Genomic DNA, 25,267 nt, shown 5'->3' with positions numbered 1-25,267 from the left:
GTTGGGTACGCTCTTCACTCTCCATGTTAGCAATGCCCATCAGCATATTCATGGTCTTCAGAAGGCTTGCAGTAAGAAATCTATTTAACTTTGTTGTTTCCCAACCAACATTGATCTGGAAAGTTTACCCAGGAATCTTGGCCCCAGTCTCCCAGGTCACATATTTAGTGAAAAACTGGTAGATCACATTTTAAGATATTGCTACAGACTGTTGTTTGGATATTAATTAACTGTAAGATATTTTAGCCAACAACTAATATCTAATAGAGGACAGCCTGGGAATAAAGGTAGAAGTGGGGCTTTGAGATATAACAGGTTCATCACTGCTTTTAAAAGTTAGAATTACAGAGAGAGAAAAATCCCTTTTGAAGTAAGACTTTAAGTTATTGGGTTTGGATGTAGAGCTCAAAGAGGATCTGTAAATCCCCCAGAGGATGTGAAAATTTCTCTAGTATGCATCATGGTGGTCAAAGCCTTTCTTTTGGTTCTTTGAGTGTAGAGAACATATCTTCTTTCTCTTTAGTACTTCTATAAGAGACTAAGTTCAGATTTTTCTGTACAGATAAAATTTAACAAACATATTTTCTTGGGGAACCTAGTTTGAACATGCCAATTTGGATAGAGAAGTAGGACAAAGACATAGTGGGAGATTTAGAGATTGATAAGAGAGGAATAACTTAAGACACTTCGATTGTAGTTGTTTTCAGTAACTATTCGGCAAGTAATAAAACAAGTATTTTGCTTTGTGGAAAATTCAAAAAGTTATCAACACTTCATTAGGTAACACTTTATTTTTTACAGATAAAAGTGATTAGATGCAGCCACTTAATACTTTGATACATTTTCTTCTCAATACATACTGAGCATTATGTAAAATAAGCTCTGGTCCAGCTTTTTTCACTTAATATTATGTTGTGAGCATTTCTCTGTCAATAAAAATCCTTCATAAACATTATTTTAATGGCTACATTATATTCCATCTTTTGGATCTACCATCATTTTTAAACCTTCATTCAGATGATGAAAATATTCATGTGTTTCTGGTAAGACCTCACTAATCTTCTCTAATCCCCATGACATAAACAGAAATAAATCTGATGAGATCACATGGGCACAGAGAGGTAATTGGCCTGCTTAAGTTTTCAGCAGAGCTGAGAACAGAAGCAAAGACTCTTGTTCTGTCTGATGCTTAGTTCACTACTCTACTTCTAACTCCTGCTGTTGACAACCTATTCCGCATCTCCAAGGAGGATTTCTGTAGAGACTGTCATTTGGGGGCTATTGATTTGATGGGTGATTTAGTCTGCAGTAAGAAAATTGCTGTCAAAATGGAACATGTCCCTGGAGTGCTGCTTTCCCTGCGTTGAGCCCTCAGAGACATGGTGGAGAGCATAGGCAGGGAGGTCATGCTGCCTCCTCTCTCAGTGAGAAATGAAGAGGGGAAAAAATGGCCCTGTGGTAATTACCAGTCTTAATTGCTGAGAAATGGACAAAATGCTTTTCACTGGGTGATTGACAACCAAAAACCATCCATTTATTTATAAATGAAACAGAGGAAGATGGACACCCCCATTTCTTAGGTAATCAGCACAAATAGGTTTCAGGGGTGTTAAAGAAACCACCCGGCAATGGAATGGAGTAAGAGACTCACTGCTGACCAGCAGAGACAGATTTGTGCTATAATGACATAATCTTTATTCTTTCCAGGGTGATTATCCTGCATCTTTCCTTTGTTCCAAACCAGTCATGACCCAGCAAGATGTGGTTTTGAGTCCAAAAGAACACAGAATAAAATAATTGGTGTATCATTTTTTTCTGTATCTAGTCAGTTGTTTTCATCTCCTCTTAGGGGAATAAATATATAGTTTTTCACAAAATTATCAGAATATCTCTTCCATAGTGGTCAATTTATCCTTCATTAGAATTTTTGAGAATTGAATAATTTCCTCATTGATCAGGATGATAAAATCATGGTTTCAAAAATTCTATATTCTGCAACAGAGAAAAAAATGGGCTTCATCTATAATAAAATTTGTATTTATGGCTACCCATATTCACATAAGAGAGCATCTATACATATGGATACTGTTTACATTGAATTATACCCCACAAAACCCGCCAGAAGTGAGGTTGGAGTTCTCCATGGGTTGTTGCAGATCTAAGAGTGAGCATTTGGCTGAAATGCTGACTGGCTATTGTGGGACATTGCCTGTTTGAGATAGGGATCTTTCAAAGGCTGCTGGTGGGAGCTTACATTATTCTTTTCCTGAAATCAGAGATACATTCCCCTCTAGGATATCACACAGTTAGACACAGCATGCTTGGTAGCTTGAGGAGCTCTCACACTTGCCTAGCATGTGGACTGGCTCAAAGCCTGAGTAATACTCTCTTTTCTCTCCCTCGTGAAGGCTTGCCACAATGGGAAAACAATACATGAATCATCATCATCTCCATTTTCTCCATCCTCATCACCATCTCTAACATTATCATCATTAGTTATCAATAAGTACTTTGTCAAAGTATAATTCTTAAAATGTTAAAATCATAATTCTTTTTTTTTTTTTTAAAGATTTTATTGGGGAAGGGGAACAGGACTTTATTGGGGAACAGTGTGTACTTCCAGGCCTGTTTTCCAAGTCAAATTGTTGTCCTTTCAATCTTAGTTGTGGAGGGTGCCATTCAGCTTCAAGTTGTTGTCCTTTCAGTCTTAGTTGTGTCGGGTGCAGCTCAGCTCCAGGTCCAGTTGCCGTTGGCGCCCATCATCCCTTGCGGGAGTTGAACCGGCAACCTTGTGGTTGAGAGGTCGCACTCCAACCAACTGAGCCATCCGGGAGCTCAGCGGCAATTCAGCTCAAGGTGCCGTGTTCAATCTTAGTTGCAGGGGGCACAGCCCACCATCCCTTGCGGGACTTGAGGAATTGAACCGGCAACCTTGTGGTTGAGAGCCCACTGGCCCATGTGGGAATCGAACCGGCAGCCTTCGGAGTTAGGAGCATGGAGCTCTAACCGCCTGAGCCACCGGGCCGGCCCTAAAATCATAATTCTTATACAGGATGTAGGTATACGTGAACTTTTATTTAATGGATTAATGAAGGTACCAGCAGCATGATAGAATGACTTCAAAAGAGAATTGATTGAACTGTGTGTTGGTTTGTTAGTCAATAGAAATAAATAAAAAAAAAATGCTAGCACCGGTTGCCAAATTAGAAACATAATTGGTTCATGACATACAGGGGAATAAAACTATAATTGTTAGGATTTTCTTCTCTACCAAACAGAAAATAATATAATCATATCTATCAATTTCCTATGGCTGCTATAACAAATTATCACAAACATGGTGGTTTAAAACCACACAAATTTATTCTGTCACAGTTCTTGAGGCTGGAAGTCTGAAGTCCAGGTGTTGGCAGAGACACGCTCATTTCAAAGGCTCTGGGGAGGAACCCGTTCCTGTCTCTTCTTAGGCAAGGCGTGTTAGAGCTTGCTTCTGCCGCAATCCTTGGTGTTGGCAGCACAACTCCAATTTCTGCCTCCCTTTTCCCTCTTTGTCTCTGTGCTCTCTCCTCATATTAGAAAGATACCAGTCCTTGAATTTAGGGCCCACCCTAAATCCAGGATGATTTAATCATGAGATCCTTAACTAATTACATCTTCAAGGACATTGTTTGCAAATAAGGTCACTTCTGACATTCCAAGAGGACGTGAATTTTTTTTTTTGGGCGTGGACACTTTTCAAACCACTGCATATACCTTAATAGTTTTCAGAGTTGTAAAATGCAGGCATCCTAATTCATTGTGCCAACATACTTATATTCTCCTAGACAGTCAGATGACTCCGAAGCTGATTTGTTTAGAAATGCCCCTAACATGTCAGTAGAATATCATATAGTTATCTTTTAATATTTTCCCCAACTTGGATAATTTTTCTTAAGAACTTTTATAAAAAATGCCTACTCTATGCCAAATGCCATGATGCCTGATCTTTATACATTATCTCATTTGATCCTCACACCTCAACAGGTAGGTCTCGTTACCTGCATTTTCACAGATGAAGACAACTGAGGCACAGAGAAATCAAATAACTTGCTTAAGGCCACACAGCTAATAAATGACAGTTTTTTATTTGAACAAACCCCAAAGCCTATTGCTTTTTTGTCTACTTCATGTCATATAAAAGTCTCCCTTTTCTGTTGTCATTCCAAAATCTAACGCTTTCGCAGAAGATGAGTGACTATGACCTATTAGTAACTCTTCCTGAAGTGTGAATTACTTCTGAGCTCATTGGAAGAAAGATAATCACAGTCCATGATTCTTTGAAGGTGCTTTCCTTGGATCAAGACGGTCCCAAGGACACCCAAAGGAATTTTAATTGAATTGCTTTTTCTTTTACTCACTGCTGTTAAAGCAAATATGCAGATAATACTGAACTTACAGAGTCTTTTGGAAGGTTATTTAATACCTGCTGTTAGCTCAAGCCATATTTAAGAAACCCACAGTAGTAGAAAACCGTATATATGATACTTCATTTGAGCAATAAAGCATCCTGGTTTGTTAGGTTAATACACATTCTAATACATATTTTAATTTGGGAAATGTGTATTGTTTTCAGGATGTGATTTTTGTCAGTAGGCATGGGTGAGGACATTTTTCTAATCTTTTGTAAACGAGCTCATTGGAAATCAGTGTCAGTTTAAATTGTAGTTTAGGTTGAAATGAGAAGCCAATTAGGAAGGCAGCTTCTTGTGAAACTCTCCAGACGTGAAATAAGTGTAAGTGCTAAAGTAAATAATCGCTCCAGGAAATCACAGGCTTCAGTTCTGCAGTTCTGTGAAAACCACAGAAGACTGAGTGGTATAGAAGAAAGGACAGTGAACCAGGAGCTGTGGGATGCCAGAAACTTCCTGTGTGACCTTGGACAAGTTAATGAACCTGTCTGAGGCTCTCCCCTCTTTAAACACAATGTTAGTGACCAGATGGTTTCTCAGCTATAGTGACTATCTTCCCATTGAGCTATATTGACTGTTTGTTTATTTGTTTATTAGTTTCAGGCATACAGAACAACATGTGATCAGACATTTGCATAACTCACAAAGTGATAACCCCGCGAGTCTACTACCCACCCAACACTGTACATAGTTATTAGAAAATTATTGACTATATTAAAAGGGTTCAAGTGTACTTTCATCAAAGCAGTACAGTGATTCTGGAGAGTGTCATCGTTTGAATATATTCACTATGTTTTGGAGTGTATGTGGAAGTAAGCACTTACCCATTAGCAAGAATAGTTCATTTTTTAAACTTATTCTCTAGGTTTCCTTTACAATATAAAAGATAATGGAGTAGTTTGAATTTAAGTAGTACTGTTCTTTCTTAGACCAAACTTGTTTTGTGTTCAATCCTTTGTTGTCACGTTATGCGTGTGGTCTATGTGGATTGACCAACCTACCTATTTACACACGTAGGAGCTGAAAGGTAGTAGCTGCCAAAAGGGCATTGGCTTTATTGGTGAAGAACAGAGACTGATCCTAGAGGCCTCTTGATTTCCAGGCAAACGATACACACTGTGGCTCATTTTATACCAACTTGAAAAATAGGTCTTTCCCACATTTTATGGCTGAGGAAACCGAGTATGGCAAATTCTGTTTGTGTCCTTGGGCCTCACCATTTCAGGCAGGCGGGACTTCCAGTTTTCAGTGGCATCTGCATCTCTTTGCTTGAGGACCTTTATTAGCAGCTGGAGACTGCAGATCTGTGTAATGGCAACCCAGAAATGCCTAAGAAGTAATGTCACCAGGAGCAGCCGTCAGCCAAAGACTGCTGGAAATTGGTGGACAAATATCTCAGCCCCACTCTCCCTCAGTTGGGCAACGTAGGGCATCTCTTCTACCCAGGATTTTGGAGTACCTCTATGGTAGGTATTAAGCTACAGTTATCAACTGTGAGTAACTTCTCCTGCAATTTCCCTACTCACCTACCAGTGTTTCTTGAGATTTCTTCCAAATAAGCTACTTGCTCAGGGTCTGCTTCTGCAGAAACCTAGACAAAGACACAAAGCTCCAAGAGCTAAAGTACCAGGCCAAGGTCCCATAGCTGGTTAGTAGCAGAGCTGGGATTCAGACCCACAGCTGTTGGCTTGAATTCTTTGTGGGTGATTGCTTATTTTCTTCTGTATAAAGTAAAATATCATCTGCACTTACAGTGGCATCATAGAACCACAACTGATAGTACATGTAGGTTTAATTGCTTTCATATGGTTTACATGTATTGAATGTATTACTCTTACAGCAGGCAGCTGAGTATATAGTTTAGGACCTTGAACTTTGTCAACAGATGTCTGAGATAGGCATCCTGCTCTGCGCTTATCAAATTCTTTCATTTTTCTCTAGTTACTCAGTCTCTCTGCCTCCATTTTTTCTCGTGTGTGAAAATGGAAATAAAATTTATAGGATTACTGGGAGGATTAAAGAAAGTATTCCTCATGTCCTACTAAAGTATTCAACACAGTTGTTTGCCACATCCTAAATTCATAATAACTGTAAGCTACTACTATCCTATCATTGATATTACATTAAATCATGTCACTTGATCTTCAGATCTATCGTGGGTGATTGACAGAGGATATGTTATCATCCCCATTGTTTATGGGGAAACTGGGATTCAAAGAAATCACGATGTTCCAGTGAGAGGAAAATGGTAGAGTAGTTTATGAGATACTTCTTCTCAAGTAATTATTTTAATAGATTTGTTTAAATATCTTTGACCTCTGTGTTTCTTTTCCAGTAATTAGAAATATTTTGAATATGAGTATAGATAAAGCTAAGTAAAAAAGTGAGCAAAACAAATGAGATGAATAGCCTCAAGCAAATCTCAAAGTTTTGAGGCAATGTTTACCTTTGAACAGCTACAAGTGGTTTTACTTAGAGGTGTCCATCTAAACTCCCACAGCTCTTCTCTCAGGAATACATGGATGGGACCCAGAAACTCCCCTGTTATGGACTGAATGTATCCCCCCAGATTCATATGTTGAAACCCTATACCTCTTCCCCCATATGACGGTATTAGGAGGTGGGGTCTTTGGGATAGAAATAGGATTAGATGAAGTCATAAGGGGGGAAGCCTCATGAATGGAATTAGTGCCCTTATAACAGTCACAGGACAGCTTACTTCCACTTTGTGCGCTCTGTCATGTGAGGATAGGATGAGAAGTTGGCAGTCTGCAACCCAGAAGGAAGAGCGCTCTCACCAGAACCTGACCTGGCTGGGACTTGATGTCAGACTTCCAGCCTTCAGAATTGTGAGACATAAATGTCTGTTGTTTGTAAGCCACCCAGTTTATGGTATTTTGTTAGAGCAGACCAAGCTGGCTAAGACATCCCCCAAAGCTGGAAACACCCTAATGCATAGGTTCTTAATCTGGGGCTTATTGGTTTCCCGAGAATTAGGAATTTTATCCTGGTGAGAGGCATCATAGCTTTCCTTGGTTTCAAAAGGGATCCTGTGACCTCCGAAAGGTTAAGAACCACTGCTTTAGGCCATGATGCTTTATTAGAGTTGGCACAAAACTTTTATCCTTGGGGCAGACTGTGATTACAAACCTCATTTTTATCAATGTTTCTCATACTCTCTAGCATCATATAATTAAGACAAGGAATATTACTGCTGGAGGGACCATTGACATTTTCTCAACCAAATCTATCATGTGAAAAAGGAGGAGAATAAGGGCTCAAATTACTGTAAGACAAATTGCTAAGTACAATGGTTTATATTATTTTTTAAAGCTTCAGTTCTATCTATTAAGATCATTATGTAATTGTTATTTCAGTTGACTGGGTTCTGATGAGCTATATACTTAAAGTTCTATTGTAAAATATTCTACTCTAGACTTTATTGTGTCTCAAATAAAATTTACTCCTTACCTTTTGTATAAGCCTTTAGGATTTTGAACATTTTGTCCTTAGCCGAAAATGATCATGTTTTTCTCATTTAAACATTTGTTTCTTAAAAATTTACATCCCAGTGAAGAAACATTCACATATCTTGCCTCCTCTTCTAGTCCCAGAGCCTAGAAAGGCAAACCCACTGGGGCTGGCTGGGGGAGAAGAGGGAAGTTTGTTCCAGAAGGAATTGTGTAAAGGATCAGAAGGATTTCTGAACATGGGAAAGGGAGGAATAAATCACTTTTTGACAAAAAAAAAAAAATTACAGGCCTAAAATCTCCAAACCTAAGAACTAAAAATGTTGTAAAGCATGTTTTTTTATTTCTACTCCCCTTCACTGAAGATATACAAATTGTTATTAAAGCCCATATGATGAAGGAAATTTGAATGAAGAACAAAGCTTTATAAGAAACAGTTTCAAGAATACGCTGTTTGCAGAGTTAAAATATTTTTAAATCGGCATTAATTGAAATAATGCTAGTTCTTATTAAATGAACAAAGTGCTTTGTCCAAGTTACCTGTAATCCACACTAAAACTATGCAAAGTGGGCTTTATTTTTCTGTTTTACATGGGGAAACTGGCTGCATTTAAGCAATTTGTCAAGGTAATATGGACTACAAATGTCAGAGGTAAGATTTGAACTTAGGCCTAACTGCTCTTTCTGCTCTATCACGTTGCTTTCTTCCTGCCACCTTGGAGGAAAGGGTTGTTTCTAGGGGCTGCGTTGTCAGAGCCTCATGACAGCAGTTAGGATTTACTGAGAAATTACTTATCCTAACTTTCATTAGCAGTTTTAGATATGTATCAATTACTCTTTTCAGCTGCAGATTTAAATGAATTCATTTAAACAATCAAAAATTTGTTATAGTGAAATAGTGTAGTATAATTTTCGAAGACTTTGGAAAATCCAAATTTATATGTATATATATATATATATATATATATATATATTTCAAATGCTAGTAATTTAGTGTAAAATAAAATACAAAGTAAAGATAAATTTTAGGCCCTAAATATTAGTATTTCCTGCAAGGTAGGGCATGTTTGAAGGAGAAATAAAAAACTGACTGAATATAAAAGACACAGACTAGGTCCTCATACTTAGCAGGTTGCATGAGACCAGTGAAATCAACTAAGCAAACAGTCAAAAACAAAATGCTGATCAGTTGTTTAATGAGAAGATCTAAACAAAACAGTGGAATTATGATTGAGTGAGGCAGAGGGTTTTACATATTCAATCAACAAATGTTCATTACTAAATGCTGGACTCTGTGTTAAGCTCTGGGTACCTGATGGCAAACAGGAGAGAAGGAGAGACACTGTCTATGCCCATCTAGAACTTCTGTTCCAGGGGGAAAGAACAGCAGCTGGACAACAAGAGGCAATATGTGTGCTAAGTGTGAATGGCAGCAGAGTGTTGTGTGCCATGGGATTAGATGGAAAGCCATTGAATCTACACTGGGTGAGTTGGGGAGTCAGCCAGGTAAGGGGGGCCAAGTGTGTAAAGCAGTCATCCACTGAGAAGGAATGGCATTGATGAGGCCTGTAGGGGAACAAAAACTACCATGACATGTTACGGTACTTAAAGAGGTTTGGTTTGGCTGGACTGAAGAGTGAGGGTAGGGTGGGAGAGAGGCAAGATGCCAGGATGATTTTAAGACATTTATATCTGTAGGCACTTTTACCTCAAAGGTCGCATTTTACATTATATCTAGCATCTGTATCTCACATTAAATATATTTAATAGAGCATAAGAATTGTTTTAAATAGCAGTTGAATAGTTGACAAAATGTCATGTTTTGTAGAAATTCATGCAACATTGGCTAAACTGGATATTGATTTTGTTTTATATTTTGAAGCCAACTTTTTAATTTAGCTTTCAAACATTTCCATAGGTGCTTGAGAAACTTAAGGATTCTAGATACCATTGTCCATTGGATCCATAGGACTAGACGGGACTCTGTTGTGGATCAAGGACCAGATAGGAAGGTCTTGCTGTGATGTTAAACCATTGACTTTTGTCCTGGGGGCAATAGGAAACCATGGTGAGGAACGTGATCAGAATTGAACTTTTGAAACAGAATTCTGTCTGCAGTGTGCAGAAAGCACTGAAGAGGAGTAAGAGGGAATGTGCCAGAGTAGGGATTGGGAATAATGGGGGTGTTAGAAGACTGCTGCAAATTTCCAGGGGAGAAATGATTGGAATCTGGACTAGTGTGAAGTTATGACAAAGAGTAGAATTGTAACCCTGCAGGAGAGTGGTAAGATGAGCTACCAGTGATTTAGCCTGCAGAGATATCCTTTTCTTCAGTCCTTGCAAAAGTCCTTATCATCTGACTCTTTGATGGGGTCATTCATTAGACCTGGTGGAGTTTGAGAATTATACCCATGGCAGTATGAGATGAATAAAAAAAATTGAGTGAGAAATGGTTTGCAGGTCTTCGGCCAGTGGACCCACTCATCCATTTGAAATCTCTCTAGACATTTCTGTTGCCTTTAGGACTTCAAAAAGTGAGTTGTTGGTCTAGTGGAGACTTGGATCAAATGTTCCCTGTCTTCATAAAATGATACATGTTCACCAAGAAGTAAATCCTTTTTATTTTCCTTTTTTTTATTGTAAAACCTGAAGTGACAGGTGATGTCTGCTTTCCTATTTTGGCGCTATAATACATCACTTGGAAGAGTAAGTCGCAGACAACATGGTGAAGTACACGGAGCTCTCGCACCTGTCTTAGAGCTCCCTGTTCCTTTATGTGACTCAGCCAGGACTCTATCCATCTTTGTGGCAGGCCAAAATGAACTGCTGTTTTTATCAAACCTATCTGGAATTTAGGAGTTGAGAGAGAGCTTGTGTGCTTACATTTTACTTTATGTAGATGGATGTTCGTTATGAAGGATGGCAGAATATGACAACCCAAAATATGCCACTTTGGCATAAGGACTATTTTGAACTTATAAAAGCACTTATAAAATCAGCAGATTCAAGAAGGGCATTCTAATTTCCCTTATATTCCTGAGAACAGGATATAAAAACTCCCATGTGAAAGATGCCCTCTCTGAACAGGAGAAAAAAACCCAGTCTTTGACAGAGTCAAAGTAGAGAGATTTCTGTACAAACAGACCTTGTTAAAATACTTCTTATCTTCCTTTAGTCTCCCAGTATATTTTAGTTACTTTTCTACAATTGCCTTTCTTTGTTCAACCTAATATAAAAGTACATAGGTTTCACCATTTCTTTGGATCTTCTTTTCATTATGAGGGCTCCTGTGTCACATAAAATTTATGTAAGTTTGTACGTTTTTCTCCTGTTAATCTGCCATTTGTTAGTTTAATTCTCAGGCACAGCCAAAACCCCTAAGAGTGTAGAGATAAAAATTAGTCTCTTCTACAGTTACATACCATGTTTGTATTTCTATTTCCCAAGTTCTCAAGGAATTACAATTTCTAGGATGCGAATAATTATATAACTGCCTGGCACTCTGAGAAAATTGTAAGCAATACTCATTTCAAGATGTATTTATTGAGTACATAGCCCTATGTTGCAAGTTATGTTGGTTAAAAAAGAATTTCCTAATTTATTCCCTGTCCTGTCAATGATTGGTGGAAAAGATAAAAGTTAGACATGGAACAGAGAAAATCAACAAATACATATATATTTTTATTAAAGTTTATTGGGGGTGACAACGGTTAGTAAAATTACATAGTTTTCCAGTGTATAATTCTGTAATATTATCTATGAATCACACTGTGTGTTCACCACCTCGAGTCAGTTCTTCCATCACCATATATTTGAGCCCGTTTACCCGCATCTACCACCCCCTTCCCCCATTACCCTCTGGTAACCACTAAACTGTTGTCTATGTCTATGAGTTTTTGTTTCTTTATTTGTTTGTCTTGTTCCTTTGTTGCTCTCAGATTTATATCCCACATATCAGTGAAATCATATGGTTCTCAACTTGTTCTGTCTGACTTATTTCGCTTAGCGTTATAATCTCAAGATCCATCCATGTTGTCAGAAATGGCACTATTTCATCTTTTCTTATGGCAGAATAGTATTCCATTGTGTATATATACAGCATCTTTATTTTATTAACAACCTTGGCCCTGAAGAATTTTGGAAACAGGTTTTCTTTCTCCTCCCCCCTGAAAGTAGAGGTCTATTTGTTAGAATCTATCTATTATAACACTTTGTTTGCATGTGATTAACTGAAAATAGTGAATTTTTAATTATTTCTTACTCAACTGTATTTGATTTTCAGAAGTTATAGGAAAACAGGGATGATACACGTACATATGAACGATTTCCAAACAAATATGCAAACCATTGCAACAAATAAAAATAAGGACAAAATAGTATACAATTTTTTGCGGTTAGTATTAGTTTACACGTTGAGTGCAACCTGCTGTGTGTCCTTACATGGGAAGGTGACCCAGAGCACTTCAGATGGTTGCTCTGCGAGATTTAGTTTTGTCATTTGTAAAATAAGAGCAACGTATCTTAGTGCTCCTTTTGACTCTATAGTTCAAAATATAATTCCTGTGATCCTGAAGACACTAGATAAGCATAATAAAGGAGATGATCTTATCTACTACTTAATAGGTAGAAAAATATCCTCAACATTGAAGAGAAAATTTAAGTAACCTGGATTAAAGTAGCCCAGGTCCCCACCAATATGTTTAGTACTTATTCATCAGCAAGTTCAACTAAACAATTTGAAAAATTGATATTTGTATTGAATTAATTTATCATGCAATCAATTCTTTCTGGACTTTCTTTTTATCTTAAATAGGAAAATCACATTAGTCAGAAAATCAGAAATAGTCAGCCATCATTTCCTGAAGTGGCTCTTAACCCACATGCCTAGAAGGTACACTTCATGAAGCTGTGAGAAATTAAATTGGAAAAGAAAGTTCAGGATATTTTATCAAGGGTAAGAAAGTGAGGGTAAGAATTTTATTCTGTGGGCAATGGGGAAATCTTTGAAGGTTTCTCAGCGGGAGAGTAACTTGTTCTGAACTGTAGAAAATTAATTTGACATTGGTGTCGAGAATTCATTGGATGAGGAAGAAACAGGAGTTAGGCGTTTATTTTAATAGTCCAGATGTGAGACAATAAGTCTCTGAATAACGATGGTGGCAGTGGGAAAGGAGGGGGAGGGACTGTGGCAAGAAATGTCACTTAGGCGGATTGAATAGAGATGACTGGTAATTAGATATGAGAAATATGGGAGAGGCAGAGGTCAGATGTTATGTGGCCAGGGGAATGAAAATGATGTTTCAAACTGAAAAGGATATTAAGAGATATTTAAAGCTCTATAAAACAAAAAGCATTAAGAAATAGTACATCGTTAACTTAAATAAATTTGTATTAACAGGTCCAGAAAAATCATATTGCAGGGTAATAATAACTATGAGTTTTCAGGGAAATACTGTGCCAGATATGTGGTATACAGTATATTATGTATAATTCTTACAATGTCTCTTCAAGGTAGATATGATTATCTTAATTTTACAAGTTAAGAATCAAAGTTTCTAGAAGTGAAGAAATTCCCAAGCATTAACCAGCTTATTAGTGATTGAACAAGAACTAAAATAAAGATCTGTCTGATTTAAAGTTCTCTTCTCTTTCTATGTGCTATATTGCCTCTCTTATGCTTAAAAAAAAACTGCACAGATTTGACACCTGTAAGTTTTGAAAAAATTTGTAATGATTGAGATAACTATGCTAAATTATTAGCATATTGCTAATATTATCACAAACTCTGCTAAATTACTCATATGTTAAACAAATGACAAGGAAACAGTTTAATGAGAAAAAGTGAGGTGTTTTTAAACACAAAGAAAAGTATAGAAAATAATATAGCATATATGCCCATAGACTTAATATTTTGTCATATTTGTTTCTGTTTTTTTCTTTAAGAATTAGATCCATCTAAAGCCTCACACCCCACAATTTTAAGTTCTATCTCTCCTTGTAAATACTCAGCAAGTAGTTTCATTATTGTTATTTTACTGACGAGGAAGCTGAAGCTATGGTGGTGAAGTAACTTGCTCAAATGTCCATAGACAGTGCCTGTAAAGGAAAATGGGAACTTTGTAAACATTCAGAAAAAGGAGCCAGTATTTTTTATTAGTTCTTTACTTGCATCATTTAATGAGATTTAAAGAACTCTCATATATTACAAAATGCACTTAGGCAGACAATTTTAAAGGATAGTTTGGTTTCTGAGTCTTACTTATACTCAAAATCATGTAATAAAATGTAGTGAGGAACTAAAAATATGTGTTTATTAAGACGGTCAGAATTTTTAAGCTTTGATTTCACTTTAATTTTATTTCTACCATTATAGCATGGCATAATCAATGAACTCAGCAAATAGTATAATGGTGCTGACATGTACGTAGGAGTAATTCCCCAAGTACTTTACACCACCACAAACCAAAATTCAATAGGAAATTTTCCCTTTGCTGAACCCACTAAAGTGGAACTATTTCATGGAAGATGACAGTGTTGTTGTCTACGTAGGGATTTTTAGGATGTTCATTCTACAGGGAGCCAGGACCACAAACTTTGTGTCTCTATTTACACATTCAAAATTTACCCTTTTAATTCTATTTGTACCATTAGCCTGTTAGTCCAAACGACCATCATTTCCATTTTTGCCTAATCAGGTCCTAACTTGACTGTTTTCACGTGCGCACCCCTATAATCTGTCACCTACCCAGGACCTGGAATGTCACTTGCTTAAAACCACCAATGCTTTTTCCCATTGGATTTAGAATTAAATCCAGACTCCTTACCCCAGTGCCTCCCTCCTTCTCTACCCTTGCTTCAGTATGCTCTAGTCATATGATCCTTATAAGTTCATTTTTACCTTAGGAATTTTGCATTGGGATGTTCTTCCTCTGATCTTCAGGTAACCGGTTCTTTGTCACTCCTGTCTCAGTTTAAGATACAGATTGCTCAGAGTCACCTTCCCTGACTAACCAGCTTGAGGTGGACTTCCGGTCACTTTCTACCAAATCTCTGATCAATCCTTGTATTTTATGAAAAAAAAAAGTTTCTTAGTGTGTGTTTTAAATATGTACACATATATTTATATAATTTACATATAAATGATCTATATCTACATCTATATTTATATAATCTCTCTATGTAAATGTATATATAGTTTCCTTTTATCCTGACTATCCAATCTCAAAATATTACCTCCATGGGGTCTGGGTTTGTGTCTGTCTTGTTCACGTCTGTGTCTATGGTACCTCGAGGAGGGTCAGGGACATAGCAGATTTTCCATGAATATTGAATCAACAGATAGCTGAAAGCATCAGATTTGACATCAGATGGGCTTGGGGTAAATTCCCAGCTCTTCTTCCGACTTGCTGTATGATATTGGACAAATTACTCCGCTTCATTAAAACTGTTTTGATGTTATTAATTGAAAACAATAATCATGCCTGCCTTTAGGGTCATTACCTCTCCCACCCCAATGAGAAAAGCCCCCAGTAAGTCATAAATGTGGTTTTCACTATTACAGCCAATGCCATATCCATCCCTGGTTTAGTAACCACGGCCCTCCAGGGGTGTCTGTGTTAGATGAATACAGTAAAGTTACAAATGGACTGTAAAATATTGGTGATTTTTTTTTTTTTTTTTCAGAACAGGGAAGCTCATCTGAGCCAGGCTCATTATAGCTCTGTTCTGGGAAGACAGCATACAAGGCCCTTTGTGGGACACAGGTCTCCCAGGTGTCTCTTATCAGCGGATGCCTGGCACTGGCGGGGAGGGCAAGGCAAAGCAGTTCACAGGGAGATCTGGCTTCAGGGGGAATTAACTCTGTTTAAAAGCATGGTGGACCCTGGAAGCCCAGCTGTGTCCCTGAGAAGTCCCCACCTGTACCTCGTTCTATCCCTGCAAGAGCCGGGAACCTATCCTGAAGAACCTGGATGCCGATCAGCACCCAACGTGCATGCGCAGTTCTCTCCCCTGCGCCTGTCCTAAATATCCGTCCATCTTGGCCTGTTAAATAGGTCCTGCCCTCTCCCACCAGGCCATCTTCCTGGGGCCAGCAGTTTCCTGCAGTGTGCCATTGCTGAGGACGTTTGAATGGTAGTAACCACCAGATACCATGGAATCTTGCTGTCCCTATGGACTTAGGACCTGTCTGTCAACCATGATTCCCAGGTGTCTCTTATATGCAGCCCTGGTTAAACCCAGGAAGGCTTCCGAAATCCCGCCAGATTTAGCTCCGAGATCCTGAGATATCTAGCTGCCGGCGAATTAGCAACTCTGTTTTGGAGTAGGATGGATACAGACAGACGGTGTGTCTCCCAGAAGTGCCCACGCGTGGCCCGGCATGTTCCTGCTATTCAGACCCGCTCACCCAGCGAGCATGAAAGAGAGTCGTGCGTCATGTAAAGGTGCAGTTTACTTTTGCTCACCTGCCTCAGGCGTCAGGACCTCTAGCCCTGTATGGAAAGGGGTTGCCCACAACCAGCAAGCCATCTTCCTGGGGCCAGACGAGCCTGGGAATGCACTCCTTATGCCGAAGAGGGAAGGTCGTTTGAACCAGACTATTTAGGACCTTGTTTCGGGAAGATATATTCGGGACTCCCAGGTTTCTCTCATCAGCAGATCCTAGGCACTGCCCAGGAGGGCAATGCTAAGGCATTTCCGTGAGATCTGACTTCAAGGGACTTACCAACTCTATTTAGGAGGCGGGTCGACCCTGGTGTGTGCTCCAGAAGTCCCCACCTGTGGCCAAAGTTATCCCCACAGCCGGGACTGGGGACAGATCCTAGGGAGCCTGGACCCCAGGAAGACTGGATGCAGAATCAGCAAGGTACGTGGAAGGGTTGTTTGCTCCCGAGCACTTTTAGTCATCAAGCCCTCTTGACGTGTTGTTGCATAGGGCCTGCCCTGGCCTACCAGGCATCTTCCCTGGGCTAGTGGTTCCTAGCAGGGCACCAGTATGACCCTGCTGTCCTTATGGGACTTGAGACAATTTTTTTCAAAATAGACTATTTTTTTAGAGTAGTTTTAGATTCACAAATTGAGTGGAAAATACAGAGTTGCCACATACCCTTTACTGCTACACAGGCACTACCTCTCCCACTATCAACATCCCAAGCAGAATCACATTTGTTGCAACTTATATTGGTACATTGTTATTACCCAATGTCCATACTTACATTAAGGTTCACCCTTGGTATTGTTCATTGTCTGGGTTTTGGCAACGGTGTAATAAAATGTGTATACTGTTATACAAAGTTTCACTGCTCGGAGCTCTGCCTGCTGGACATTTTTTAATTAGAAAATGTGTTTCTTCATCATGGGAGGTAGATAGTATCTTAGTTCAAATTTGATTCAGATGGAGAAAATTTCAATAAGTAATTGAGTGAATGAATGAATGAATTTGTAAGTCTCACCCATGTATAATATTTATTCAGACCAGGCCCAATCTGGATATGTTAAAATCTATAGACATATATTAAGACCTGGTTTTTGAATGAGAATGGATAGAAAGGAGGTGGGGAGACATTCTGCTATGTGAGTATATATCTCTCTCCAGACACTGTCTATAGTTCTAAAGTGATGTACACTCTTCCTTTGGGATGGAGTGATCTTTCTCTGCAAGACAATGTGAAAGGCTAGACGGGGACAGGGCTAAAAGGGGACAGGGTAGTGAGTTATGCATTATGCATGCACAAGTATAATGAGCAGCAGTTGTAGTAATAGAAACCATTTCTCTGGCAATGATCAAAGGGAAAAAACCTCTTTCTCTCATTTCACATCCTTTGATTATACTCAAATCTAGTGAAAGGTATTAGTATAAGCATAATTTTATTTAATGAGTTTCTATTCAATTTGTGCCAGGTGCAAGGGATTCAAAAATCAATGAGAATTTTCTTTATTTTGAAGACCTCACAGTCGAATGGAAATGATAGATATGCACATAGTTAAAAAGCAATATGCTCTTAGTATGAATGTCTGTGCACTTAAATACGTCATCCAGTGAAAAAAATCGCATTATTTGATACTAGAGATGACAGATAGGTGTTTACTCTTTGTAAGAATTGTATGTATTGCTGAGATTGTATTAATTTTTGAATTGAGGTTAGGATGTCTATGTGTAAAGTTTAACAGAAGTGCCATTCATTTTGATACTATAATGAATCTACATGTGAATAGAAGAATGCAATATATTTTCAAGCATTTACTTAATAAAAGTACTAAACCTCTAAAATTACAAAAATGGCTGAATTTTGCATAGAAATCCTGAGAAACTGTAGAAAAACTGTGAGTCATTAGAGAAAATATCAGACTATAGAAATCAAATGAAATTCTGTGACAACTAAGTTGAAGAGAAAAATGAAACAGAAAATAAATAAGAGCAAGACACTGAAGGACTATTTAAACAGAAGTACTGGATGCAAACACTTTTATTCAAAGTGGAAAAACATGAAATAGGAAAAGTGTTCCAATTATGAGCACTGCAACAAATTTGGATATGCTTTTTCCAGCTGCAACTACTTTTCATTTCATTTGCTTAAATATGTCCTTCATGTTCAAAAGATGATAGTTCCAAAACATCTTTTTAACACCACTCACAAGCTATGGGTACACATTTTGATTAAACATTGTGTGATAGACACTTTCAGGGATCAGTATTTAGTCAAAGATTACATGTTGCTCTAAAGAGCTTGATCATTGGGTGATGTGATCGTCAGGTTGTTAATTGTTTCCTAAAAATAAGTGAATACATAAAATGTTTTAGCATTTTTATTAATAAGTAAGAATACTTAGACTCTTATGTTTAGTAGAAATAGGGACAGATTTCCAATAATTCCATAAAATGTACTAAATTATAGTCTTTAATATGTAGATAATGAATCTACAGATTAACTAATTTATAGCTAGTTTAATATGATACGTGTGATTAGATCCCTAAATTGAGTAATGTCTCTAAGGTTAATTATGCCCTGTAGAGTTGCAGTCTTTACAGATGGTATTAAATAAAATGGCCTTGATTTCATGTATCATTAATTTAGAAGAAATGATGACGGCTTGGAGTCTAAATACTACTATTTATTTTCAGTTGAAATGAGGAGAAATGACAATTGATTTCAATTTAAAATTAAATAGATGGTGACTAAATTTGGGCTCACTGCTTCATGCCAAAAGGACTCCCTTAGTTCTAACTAATTATCGATCATGTCAGATATTCAATCCTGTCTAACTCTTTAGGTTTCCTTTAATTCCTATATTAGACAGAATTGGCAATGTTATGCCGGAGTAAAACACAACTTGAAAACTCTGTGGCTTGACTCGTTTATTTCTTGATCACACTGCATGTCCAGCAAGGGCCAGCAGGGGTCGCTGTTCATCTCGCACCTCTGCTTAAAAGCAACTCCATTTAAAAAAAAAATTTTTTTTAAGTTTATTTGGGTGACAATTGTTAGTAAAATTATATAGATTTCAGGTGTACAATTCTGTATTACATCATCTATAAATCCCATTGTGTGTTCACCACCCAGAGTCAGTTCTCCTTCCATCACCATATATTTGATCCCCCTTACCCTCATCTCCCACCCCCCACCCCCCTTACTCCATTTTGACCCTTGCTTCCATGATCATCTCAGTTGCAGGCAGAGATGGTGGTGAGCCTTACACTGACTCTTAGAGCTACTGCCTGGAATTGACACTTCTCCCATTTCAGTGGAAATATATGACCATGCCTAACTTTAAAGGGGCAGGGGAGTGCAGTCCTATCATGTGTCTGCAAGGTAGAGAACCAGGAGTAGATGGCGAAGAACACAGCTGTTTATGCTTTGACACCTTAGTCCTAAATCGTTGTTGGTATGCCACAAATTTATGTCAGCAGTAAAAAAGAAAAGAAAATGACCGCGATATATGATTTCTATATTATAGTGACCTCACTTTAACATATGTCGTTGTCTTGTAAATAGTGTGGCTCCTTTAATATTATACCATGTTTTCGATAGGCCATCTGGAAGACGTGACATTATCTCCATGTTACTAGGCAGAAAGGTGTCAGTATCACTAGAATAAGCCCAGATGCAGAGTAAGCCCAGGCTGCAGGCAGGAGTACACAAGTGAGTACAAGCTAGGTGTTCTGAGAAGATGGAAGAATAAAATCAGGTTTGTCAAATGATTAAGACAGCAATTAAATTTGAGCCAGGTGCTTGGACTGAGTGGGGTTAAGTCAGAGGGTTGCTACTGAGTAATGAGAATAAGACAGGATAAAGAACCACCTGGTTGTCAGGAATAAGAGTGACTCCGGGGACCCTGACCATCTGGGACCCTGGGACAGGCAGGGGTATAATCATCTGGTTGATGTTGACAAAAGGAAAGTAGGTGAGCAACACCACACAAACCTTGACAATAAATTGTCTGGTTCCCAAAGGGCACATTATGCAACTGAAGGCTGATTCAAATAATGTATTTGAAAAGCATACTTAGTTGTCGACTAGTATATAACACTCTGGGTAGAAGTTTTAGCCTTTTTAAGATTTGTCATTGGAGCAAAGGATGTTCTTTCTTTCTTTCTTTCTTTCTTTCTTTCTTTCTTTCTTTCTTTCTTTCTTTGTTTCTTTCTTTCTTTCTTTCTTTTTCTTTTTTTCTTTTTGAATCACTGGAGTTCATCAAATATGACTGAAGAAGAACTTCTGCCTTATTGTGATTAAGGAACTTCCCTGGAGGTGAATAGGAGTAGAGTTCCTCAAATTCTTGGGGATGTGCTTACGGGAATGGCATTTGGATCTCAAACACTAGATAAAATTGAGAGACTTAGTAAGGTGAGGTGGGGTTGAGGGAATAAATTCATCTCATAGATGGAACAGTTTATTAATGTTTGATTGGAACGTAAAGTTGATACTTAAAACAATTGAGAGACATCTCTGATAGACTGGATCAGGTCACTATTACAGTCAAGGTGAGACATGCAGTCTTTTCAAATTGTAAGATTTTTTTCTTTAGTTTATCTGATTACATATAAAAGTGAATAAAGAACTTTATTTTATATACATATTATATGGCATTATATAAGAACACCAAACATGTAAGGTGGTGGCTTACTGTTTTGTTTTTTTGTTTTTTGTTTTAATGCTTAAACCTGTACAACTGCTAATTTTCTAAAACCAGGTGACAGTTAATTAATTGGAGGCAGAAGAGAGAACCCATTGGAGAACATTAACTCTGTTGAAAACAATAGCACACAGCAGTTCACTTTTCAAAAGGTTGAAAGCAGCACCATGTTATTTGTAAAATGGAGGCTTTAATGTTTAAATAATCGTTTAATTGTCTTGCTTTGAAATGCACTGTTTCCCACAAAACAGGTAATGTTTGGTTCATAAGAATTGTATCCGATGACATTGTTACTTCTGTAGCTTTTAATATGAGGATTTCTTAATGAGGCTTTTGCATTGTGTAAACTTTTATTTTAAAACTTAACTACCCTAATAAGATCATTTGATCTACTCTTGAATTTTAACCTATTTATTTAATAGTTTTTCACTAATAGTAACACATGCTTATTTTAAATTAATTTTCTCTACATCTTTTCAAAAACAGTTTCTTTGGTTTGAATTATTAATAAACATTTTATTCAGTAATACGTAGAAAATAGTTGATTTTACTCCACTTCATGTTTCTACTAATTGTTTAAAATTGTGTCATGTCAGTTGGAATGTTTCAAAATCAGTATAACCACAAGAGTATATCATTAATGAACTTTCACTATGATAACTATACATGCATCCGTGAAAAGACGTCATTATGTTGACACATTTGGTGCTTCGTACGTCACCATTACATATTACACATTTAAAATATATATTCCATGATGTATTTTAATACATTATTGTATTCTCTTATATATATTAAATTGTTTTAAAACTTTATGGTAATATTTGAACAGACACTTAAATGTGTTATTCTCAAACATGGAACATAAATCATTTTCATAGTTATTTAAACATTTAATAACATGCAACAGGCCTCCACATCTATAACTAAGAGGTTTTGGGGAAGGCCAGTGGTATGTGAAATAATTTGTGCTTGTGCTATCAATCAGGAATGTTCCTAATTTAACTCGAGAGACTGGAGAAACAGATGATTACATGACCCAGAGACCTTATTGCAGGCCCATTTACCTCCTCAATTTAGACAAATGATTATAGGCTCCATCAATCTTTTAAGAAGCTCTAGAGAAAAGTTTCAAAATCATGATCCTTCATGCATGAAAAACCTGAATACTTTCAGCATCACATATTTTAGTTTTGCTGAGAATGTTAATGCAATGGTAAAGAAAAAGTGTGACTTGACAGTAAAATAAAGTTATTTCCAGCAATTTTTATTGAAATTGAAGTCCATGGTGTCTTTAGGGTTTTACATTTTTTCCATGGTTATGACTAGTATTGGCTCACCACTTGGAACAGAAATTGGAATATGGGAAAAATAATTTGGAGAGGGTAAGAGGGTAACGAATTTGAAGGAGATGGAAACAGGTGTTAAACTGGGATTCCTCCTGAGTTCCATTACATGTGGTGGCTCCAGCCTTCTCTGTGTTCTTCTCCTGTTTATCTGGGTGTCATCTACACATTCTTTAGAAATCACCTTCATGGCTCTTCTTCCAGGAAGACTTCCGTGACCTTAAAGATGGGATTAGGGTTTGTGCTTATATAAAACCATAAACATTTTATTTCCCGCCCATCCTATATAACTCCTCACACTCAGAATGTTGTATTATAGTTGCTTGCTTTCCACATGTATCTTCTTCTGTAGGAATTGTATCTGACTCACTAGTGCGAAATCCATGCTGGTTGTGTAAGAATTGTTCAAAGAACGAATGCTTATCACTCAGCCTAGGAGAACTGACTGGACTGTGCATTGGACTGCAGTACATTTGGATTTAAAGAGGGGTAGTAGTATCGGGGAAAAAGAAAATGTGGCTGGATATTTTAAGTTAGAACCTTTGGGAAATAATTCTGTTTATGGTTTTGTATTTTAGAACACTGGAAACTATTTTTGATTAGAAATCAGGGCTTGAGTTCTAATTCTGATTTCTTTGGGGGCATCTGCATCTATGTGGCGTCGATCAAGCCCCCTAACCTTTCTAAGCATCAGCTTTTGCATTTGTGAAAAGAAGGCCCATAGCTTTATTTCCAGGATATCTTTGAGCATCTATATTATTATTGTATAAAAAGCAACTTGATATCAGTGACAGGGCTAGTTCCTAGCCCAGGTGAGTTTCCTCTTGGGGTCAGGGTGGGTATTACCTTGTTTTGTCAAATGTCAGTAAACTCTAGTGGAAGCAGAAAACATCAAGAACCTTCCTGATTTGGACCAAACAAAGGAATGTTGTTCATTCCATATTATTGCCAGAGATTCAGAAATGGAAATTATGATTGATTTGCTCCTGAAGGGGAAATTCCAATATGGACTAAATTTCAGACCAAACTGAAATGGTATTAACATTCGAATGGAAATGATAGATATGCACATAGTTAAAAAGCAAAATGCTCTTAGAATGAATGTCTGTGCACTTAAATACATCATCCAGGGAAAACTCACATCATTTGATACTAGAGATGACAGAGAGATGTTGACTCTGTTAATACCAAACTGAAATGGTATTAACATTTATTGTATCAGGTTGGTACAAAAGTAATTGCAGTTTAAAAGGTTAAAAATAATTGCAAAAACCACAATTACTTTTGCATGAATCGAATAGATAAATCACCACTGATTGGATAAATAGAAGGTGAATTAGGTGTAACTGCTACTGTAACAGATCCAAAAAAAAGTTACTTAAACAATAGAAACATCATTATTTTCTCTCCCTCCCAATTGTCCTGGAATGCTCTGAGGCAATTATCTTCCACTCAGTCCTTCAGAGAGAGACTCAGGTTTCCCTTCCAGCCAGTGCCATATCCTAGGGTATGTTGTTATCTCTTTGATTAAAGTCTGGTGATTGCTAATTCTTGGTTTCAGTTGAAGTGAGATGTGGTTGGGGAGAGATGAATGCAGGGAAGCACATGTCCAGTGTTTTAAGGTGTAAGGCTGGAAATGGCACATATCGTTTGGATCACATTCCATACTTCGAAGGAAGGGGAATTGGGAATGTAGTCGGTCTCCAGCTATGTTTCCAGGAGGGAGGGGAGAATGGATTTCGGTGGATATCTTAAAATCTCTACCTATTTTATAACTTTTAATAATTAGAAGTGAAATGGTCAGATGTATTGGTGCAATTTGAAGTACAAGTACAATTTGTACTTTTTTTGTTATATCCATCATCACATTACAAATATGTATTTCCATAGTTAAATATTTTTGTAGCATACCCATCAGTAGAATGCTATGTGGCCCCTAAAATGCTTTTGTAAAATAATAGGTAATAGAATGGAAATGTGTACCCAATATAGAATTAATTTAAGTTAGCAAGATATAAAAAATGTTATGAAATAAAATAACTAATTTTTATAAAAAACATTTGGAGAAGTATAGCAAAAAGATTAGAAAAAGGAAGTTGAAGATGTTAGTGTTTGTTACCTTTGATGGTAGAATTTATCATATTTTATTTTATGTTTTTTTTTAAATTTATATATCCATATTTTCAAATTTTCTCCACTGATTATATGTTTATTTGGGTAATAAGCAAAAATCAATAAACATTTATATTAACAAGTGAGAATTTTGTGATGATTCAAGAGAAGTTAAATTTACCCATGTTCAACTTCAGCGATTCATTCTGATAGAATTAGTGATCTTTGGTCCACAGTAGCTAGGTGGACCTAACGTCTCTCAAAGAAAGTACGCCATAAAATGTGGCATGTAGAAAGAAATGGTAAATGGCAATTGTGACTTATGGTCCTCTTTCACTGATATAAGAGCTGTTCTTAGAGTAGAGAAAACGCATGTTGTAACGTATTCATATGAAGTCTTAACACTAAGCCCATAAAAACGCATAAATGTCTTCCCAAAATCAGTGGAGCAAAATGTCTGAAATGAGCGCAGCTTTTAAAGCCTTTCTTTCTCTTTGTTTCTTTGTTTCTCTCTCTCTCTCTCTCTCTCTTTCTCTCTTTCTAAGCTTTTATTTAATTTAAGTGTGTTTTTCCAGGAGGCATCAGCTCCAAGTCAAGTAGTTGTTCAGTTTAGTTGTGGAGGGTGCAGCTCACAGTGGCCCATGTGGGGATCAAACCGGCAACCTTGTTGTTAAGAGCACTGCGCTCTAACCAACTGAGCTAACCTCCGCTCAAGTCCTCTTTTTCTTATCTAAATAGTTCAATGGGTTAAAAAAAAAGC

The 25,267-nt window shown here is 37.4% G+C and overlaps 2 non-coding genes across 2 annotated transcripts; one reads left to right on the top strand and one right to left on the bottom strand.

The window, feature by feature from the left end:
* Positions 1 to 5,145: 5,145 nt before the first annotated feature.
* LOC117036512 (small nucleolar RNA MBII-202) lies at positions 5,146 to 5,222 on the bottom strand. Its single transcript, XR_004425403.1, has one exon. It is a non-coding gene; the product is annotated as a small nucleolar RNA MBII-202 (small nucleolar RNA).
* A 2,792-nt stretch (positions 5,223 to 8,014) lies between these two features.
* Positions 8,015 to 8,140, top strand: LOC117036511 (small nucleolar RNA SNORD22). Its single transcript, XR_004425402.1, has one exon. It is a non-coding gene; the product is annotated as a small nucleolar RNA SNORD22 (small nucleolar RNA).
* Positions 8,141 to 25,267: the final 17,127 nt, after the last annotated feature.

This window comes from Rhinolophus ferrumequinum, chromosome 16, assembly GCF_004115265.2.
Source record: "Rhinolophus ferrumequinum isolate MPI-CBG mRhiFer1 chromosome 16, mRhiFer1_v1.p, whole genome shotgun sequence".
NCBI lineage: Eukaryota > Metazoa > Chordata > Mammalia > Chiroptera > Rhinolophidae > Rhinolophus > Rhinolophus ferrumequinum.
This window is presented reverse-complemented; position numbering and strand designations above follow the sequence as displayed.